The sequence below is a fragment of the Sphaeramia orbicularis genome, chromosome 6 (genome assembly GCF_902148855.1).
Source record: "Sphaeramia orbicularis chromosome 6, fSphaOr1.1, whole genome shotgun sequence".
Taxonomy (NCBI): domain Eukaryota; kingdom Metazoa; phylum Chordata; class Actinopteri; order Kurtiformes; family Apogonidae; genus Sphaeramia; species Sphaeramia orbicularis.
In genome coordinates, this window is record NC_043962.1 from 50241580 (window position 1) to 50248518 (window position 6939).

Sequence of the window (6939 nt, forward strand, 5' to 3'; positions counted from 1 at the left end):
CCGGTCTCGTGTTCAGTTCAAGGCTCCGGGATCCTAGCGCTGGGCTAAAGGCTACAAGCTCACCACAATGCCTAGAACTCTCGGTTTTCCTTTTTTTCCTGAGTAGAAGATACTAAAAAAATGTCATTTTTTGAGCCTTTCAGACCATAAGAAGCTGTTTTTGTAACTTTAAGAAAATAATGTTTTTGTCTTAAGGAAAATGTTATGAACTGGTAAGTTTTTGACAAAAAAGCAATAAAACACTTATTTCTGACTTGTTTTTTTCGTTTTTCTTCTTTTCTGAGTAGAAGTGGCAAAACGTCATTTTTTAGCGTTTCAGACGATAAGAAGCTGTTTTGGTCACTTTGAGACAAGGATGCTTTTTTTCAAGAAGAACTTAATGATTTGATAATACTTATACAAAAATGCAATAAAACCCTTATTTCCTACTTGTTTTTCGTGTTTTCATTCTATTCTCAGTAGAAGAGGCAAAAATGTCATTTTTGAGCGTTTCAGACGATAAGAAGCTGTTTTGGTCACTTTCAGACAAAGATGTTCTTTTTCAAGAAGAACTTCATGATTTGAGACGACTTTTAAGAAAAAGCAGTAAAACAATTATTTCTGACTTGTTTTTTTAGGTTTCATTCTTTTCTGAGTAGAAGAGGCAAAAATGTCATTTTTGAGCGTTTCAGACGATAAGAAGCTGTTTTGGTCACTTTGAGACAAAGATGTTTTTTTCTCATGCAAAACGTCATGAGCTAATAAGACTTTTACAAAACAGCCATTAAACACCTATTTCTGTCTTGTATTTAGTGTTTTCATGCTTTTCTGAGTAGAAGAGGAAAAAATGTCATTTTTGAGCGTTTCAGATGATAAGAAGCTGTTTTGGTCACTTTGAGAAAAGGATGTTTTTTTTCTCCAGCAAAACGTCATGAACTGATAAGACTTTAACAAAACAGCCATAAAACACTTATTTTAGACTTGTTTTAGTGTTTTCATGATTTTCTGAGTAGAAGAGGCAAAAATGTCATTTTTGAGCGTTTCAGACGATAAGAAACTTTTATTGTCACTTTGAGAAAAGGATGTTTTTTTCTCAAGCAAAACGTTATGAACTGATAAGACTTTGATAAAAAAGCAATGAAACACCTATTTCTGACTTGTTTTTTTGTCTTTTCATGCTTTTCTGAGTAGAAGAGGCAAAAATGTCATTTTTGAGCGTTTCATGCGAAAAGCAGCTTTTTTGGTCACTTTGAGACAAAGATGTTCTTTTTCAAGCAGAACAACATGATTTGAGAAGACTTTTAAGAAACTGACATAATAAACTTATTTCTTACTTGTTTTAGTGTTTTCATGCTTTTCTGAGTCGAAGAGGAAAAAAATGTCATTTTTCAGCGTTTCAGACGAAAAGAAGTTATTTTTGTCAGGTTGTGACTTGGATGTTTTTTTTTCTCAAGCAAAACTTCATGAACTGATAAGACTTTGACAAAAAAAGCCATGAAACACTTATTTCTGACTTGTTTTTAGTGTTTTCATGCTTTTCTGACTCTTGGTAAAAATGTCATTTTTTAGCGTTTCACGCAAGAAGAAGCTGATTTGGTAACTTTTGAGACAAGGATGTTTTGTCTCAAGCAGAACGTAAGCTTAACACTTAGTTCTAGCATTTCTCAAACCGCCCCGTGGAGATGGAACGCTCCCTTACGGTGCAACCACACTCTAGTCGAAGAACTCTGTCCATGGTCCTGATTCTTCTTTTTTCTTTCTCTCTCTCTCTCTCTCTCTCTCCCTCTTTCCTCCAACCCCCTTAAAGCTTCACACTGGCGTGCATGGACGTTGAAGAGCACTGGGAAATTTCGCACTGACCCTTGTCAGGGTTTAGACCGGGACGGCTGGTGGACGGTGTGGACTCTGTCTTTTTTCCAGGCCTGTGCGGGACTTTGCTATATTTTTCCAGGCCTGTGTTTTCCCAGGCCTTATGTTCTTCAAAGACAGAACGCCGGTTAGCTGATCCCCTTTTCGGTGTCCCCCCCCCCCCTTTTTTTTTTTTCTTCCAGCCACCTTGAAGCTGCACACTGGCATGCGCTGAGGAGGAGGAACGCCGGGAAATGTCGCGCTGACCCGGGTCAAGATTAGGCCGGGACCGCCGGCGGACCGTGTGGACTCTGTCTTTTTTCAAGGCCTGTGTGGGACTTTGCTATTTTTCCAGGCCTGTGTGGGAATCTGTTATGTTTTTCAAAGACAGAACGCCAGTTAGCTGATCCCCTTTTAAACCTCCGGTGCTTTTCTCATCTGGAGCTGGATAACAGTAAAACTCAAACCGTATGTGGGACCAGGGCCGGACTGAGACTCATTTTCAGCCCTGGAGTTCATTTCCAAGGCGTGGGTTAGGGCTCACAGCTCAGGCTTTTTTTTTCCAGGATTAGGATTAGGGCTCAGTTCCAGGGCCAGGGTTAGGGCTCCGGGTTTGGTCTCAGTTCCAGGGTTAGGGTTAGGGCTCAGTTCTAGGGCCTGGGTAAGGGCTCCGGGCTCAGGCTCACTTCTAGGGCCAGGGTTGGGGCTCAGTTCCAGGACCAGGGTTAGGGCTCTGGGCTTGGGCTCAGCTCCAAGTTTAGGGTTAGGGATTAGGCCAGGGTCAGGGTTAGGGCTCCGGGCTCGGGCTCAGTTCCAGAGAAAAGGGTTAGGGCTCCGGGCTCGGGCTCAGTTCCCAGGTTAGGGTGAGGGCTGACGCCAGGGTTAGGCCTTCTGGCTCGGGCTCAATTCCAGGGGAAAGGCTCAGGGGAAAGGCTCAGGGCCTGGGTTCAGTTCCAGGGTTAGGGTTGAGGCCAGGGTTAGGGCTCCAGGCTTGAGTTCAGTTCAGGGCCAGGTTTAGGGCTTTGGGCTTGGGCTCAGTTCCAGGGTTAGTGTTAGGGCCAAGGACAGAACCCCGGTAAGGGTTAGTGCCCAGGCCAGAGTCCCGCTTAGGGTTAGGGCCCAGGCGAGTTCCCCGGTAAGGATTTGGGACAAGGCCCTGGGCTCTGGGCTCAGGTTAGTGTTAGGGCTCCAGGCACCAGGCTCCGGTTAGGGTTTGGGCTCAAGGCTCTGAGGTCCGGGCTCCAGTTAGGGTTAGGGTTTTGGTTAGGGCTCCAGGCTCCGGTTAGGGTTAGGGTTTTGGCTCCAGGTTCCGGCCTCCGGGTTCCGGCCTCCGGGTTCCGGGGTTCAGGGCTCCAAGCTCCGGGCTCAGGCTCCGGGCTCAGGCTTGGGCTCTTGCTCTGGCTCTGGGCTCTGGGCTCTGGGCTATGGGCTCAGGGCTCCGGTTAGGTTAGGTCTCCAGGCTCAAGGTTCCGGTTCGGGTTAGGGTTCGGGCTCCCGACTCCAGTTTGGGTTAGGCTTAGAGTTAGTGTTCCAGGGTCTGGGCTGTGTTTAGGGTTAGGGCTCCATGCTCCGGGCTCTGTTTAGGGTTAGGGTTTGGGCTTTAGGCTCTAGGGTCTAGGCTCAAGGCTCAAGGTTCTTAGCTCTAGGGACTAGACTCTAGGCTCCAGGCTCTTGGCTCTAGGCTCCGGGCTCGGGTAGGGCTCCAGGCTCTTGGCTCTAGGCTCTGGGCTTGTGTCTGGGCTCCAGGCTTCAGTCTCAGGGTCAGTTCCAGGCTCCGGTTTCCGGTCTCCGGGCTCTGTTCCCATGGTCTTGGCTTGGGGTAAGTTCAGGGCTCAGGGCTCCAGGCTTCGGGCTCGTGGTCAGTTCAGGGCTCCGGGCTCCAGGTTCAAGGTTCCAGGTTCTAGGCTCTGGGCCCCAAGGCTCTGAGCTCCAGGCTCAAGACTCCAGAAACTGGGCTCAGGGTTAGTTCCAGGCTCCGGGTTCCAGACTAAAGGCTCTGGTCTTAATGCTCTTTGCTCCAAGATCCGGGCTCGGGATCAGTTCCAGGCTTCGGTCCTCCAGGCTTCAACTTCTAGGCTCTGGGTCAGTGCTAGGCTCTGGGCTTCCGGGCTCCGGGCTGCAGGCTCTGGGCTTTATGCTACACGCTGCAGGCTCCAAGCTTCAGGCTAGAGGCTAAAGGCTCCAGGCTCAAGGCTCAGGCTCAAGGCTCCAGGCTCCAGGTTTCAGGCTTAAGGCTCTAGGCTCGAAGTCAGTTACAGGAACCGGACTCCGTGCTCCGGGCTCTGTGCTACAGCCTCCACGGTCTTTGCTTTAGGGCCCGGGTTCGGCATCAGATCCAGGCTCGGGGGTCCGGGCTCCGGGTTAAGGGTCCCGAGCTTAGGGTCCCTGGCTAAGGGTCCCTTGCTCTGGGTCATTTCAAGGCTTTAAGCTCCAGGTTCAGGGCTCCAGGCTTCAGGTATGCTGAAAGCTCCAGGCTTTGGTTTAGAGGTTGCTGGCTTCAGGCTCTTGGCTCTGCGCTAAAGGTTCCGGGCTCCATGTTCCAGACTCAGGACTCAAGGTCAGCTCCAGGATCCGGGTTCAAGCTCCAGCCTCCAGGCTAAGAGCTCCAGGCTCAGTGTCAGTGCCAGGCTTCAGGCTCCGTTCTCTGGGCTCCAGGTTCCGGTCTCCGGGCTCAAGTCTCAAGGCTCCAGCTGCGCACTCTTTGTTCTGGTCTTCGGGATCAGTTCCAGGCTCTGGGCTCAAGGCTTCAGGCTTGAGATTCCGGGCTCGGGGTTAAATCCAGGCTCCGGGCACCGGGCTAACGGGTAACTTCCTGGCTCTTTGATGTGGGTTCCAGGCTCCACGCTCCGGAATCCAGGCTCCAGGCTCGGGGTCATTCCCAGGCTCTTGACTCATAGCTTTGGGCTCTGGGCTCCAGGCTCGGGGTCATTTCCAGGCTCCGGGCTCAAGGCTCCAGTCTCGGGTTCAGTTCCAGGCTCCGGGCTCTGGATTAAAGGCTCCAGGATCCAGGCTCCAGGCTCCAGGCTTCAGGCTCCAGGCTTAAGGCTCCGAGCTCCGGGCTCTAGGCCCCACGCTGCTTTCTTGGGGTCAGTTCCAGGCACCAGGCTCCAAGCTCCGGAGTATAGGCTCTGCGCTCCAGGCTCCATGCTCAAGGCTCCCAGCACGGGGTCATTTCCAGGCTTCAGGCTCCAGGCTCCGGCTCAAGGTTCCGTACTCGGGGTCAGTTCCAAGCTCCGGGCTCATGGCTTCGGGCTCTGGGTTAGTTTAAAGCTCTGGGCTCCGGGCTCAAGTCTTTAAGCTCTTGGCTCTACGCTCCACGCTCAAGGCTCTGTGCTCCAGGCTCCAGGCTCCAGGCTCTTGGACAGTTCCAGGCTCCGTGCTCCAGGCTACTGGATAAAGACTCCGGGCTCGGGGTCAAATTCCTTGCTCCTGGTTCCGGGCTCAGGGCTAAGGACTTGGGGTCAGTTCCATGCTCCGGTTTCCAGGCTCAAGGCTTCAGGCTCCGGGCTTCAAGCTCCAGTTTCCAGGATTGGGGTCAGTTCCAGGCTGTGGGCTCCAGGCTCCAGGGTTCTTGCTCCGGGCTCAAGGCTCCTTGCTCCAAACTCCTGGTCAATCCTCCAGGGTTTATTAGTCAGGCTCATTTCCAGGCTCTGGGCTCCAGCCTTAAGGCTTTAGGATCCAGGCTCCGTGTTCAGTGTGTGTTCAAGGCTCCGGGCTCCAGGATATGGGCTCCAGGCTCAAGGCTAAAGGCTCCAGGTTCCAGGCTCTTTGTCAGTTCCATACTCCGCACTCAAGGCTCCTGGCTCAAGGCTCGGGGTCAGTTCAGGCTCCAGGCATTGGGCTCTAGGCTCCAGGCTCAAGGTTCAAAGCTCAAGGCTCCAGGCTCAGGCTAGGGTCAGTTCCAAGCTCCAGGCACAAGATTCTTGGCTCCATGCTCCGGGCTCCAGGCTTCAAGCTCTGGCTCCAGGCACCAGGTTCAAGGCTCTGGGTCGGTCCATTTTCCGGGCTCAAGGCTTCAGGCTCTGGGCTCAAGGCTCCGGGCTCAGTGTCAGCTAAGGGGCTCCAGGCTATGGGCTCAAAGCTCCAGAATCCAGGCTCAAATTTCCATGCTCCATGCTCCGGGCTCAAGGCTCCAGGCCCCGGGCTCCCGTGCTTCGCGGGCTCTGGGCGCTTGTGCTCCTGGCTCCGAGCTCCGGGCTCCGGGCTCCAGGCTCTACGCTGTGTGCCCGGGGTCAGTTCCAGGCTCCATGATCAAGGCTCCAAGGTTCGGGCTATAGGCTCCGCGCTCCAGGCTCCCAGCACTGGGGTAATTTCAAGGATTCAGGTTCCAGGCTCCAGCTTAAAGGTTCCATACTCGGGTCAGTTCCAGGCTCCGGGCTCATGGTTTCGAGCTCCGATTTAGTTTAAGGCTCTGGGCTCTGGGCTCAAGTCTTTAAACTCTGGGTTCTAGACTCCACACTCCGGGCTTCCGTTCTCCAAGCTCCTGGCGCTTGGTCAGTTCCAGCTCCGTGCTCCAGGCTACTGGATAAAGACTCCGGGCTCGGAAATCAGTTCCAAGCTTCTGGTTCCGGAGGTCAGGCTTCCGGGCTCCGGGCTCCGGGCTCCGGCTCGGGGTCAGTTCCATGCTCTGGGCTCCAGGCTCAAGGCTCAGCGCTCCAGTTTCCAGGCTCAAGGCTCCGCGCTCCAGGCTAAAAGCTCGGGGTCAGTCCAGGGTACGGGCTCCAGCCTCAAGGATCCTGGTTCGGGGTCAGTTCCAGGCTCCGTGCTCCTGGCAACAGGTTCCGCGATCCAGGATCCAGGCTCCCATGCTCGGTTAAGCTCCAGGGTCCTGGGCGCAAGGCTCAAGGACTCAAGGCTAGAGCTCAGTTCCATGCTCGGGCTTCCAGGCTCCAGGCTCAAGGCTCCAGTTTCAGGGTCATTCCTGGCTCCGGGCTCCAGGCTCCAGGCTCCAGGCTCCAGGCGCCAGGCTCCAGGCTCCCAGCTCCGGCTCAGCGCTCCGGGCTCAAGGTTCCGTGCTTGGATTCAGTTCTCGCTCCAGGTCATGGTTCAAGGCTTGGGGTTAGTTTGAGGATCTGGCTCCGGGCCTTAAGTCTTAAGCTCTTGGCTCTTGCT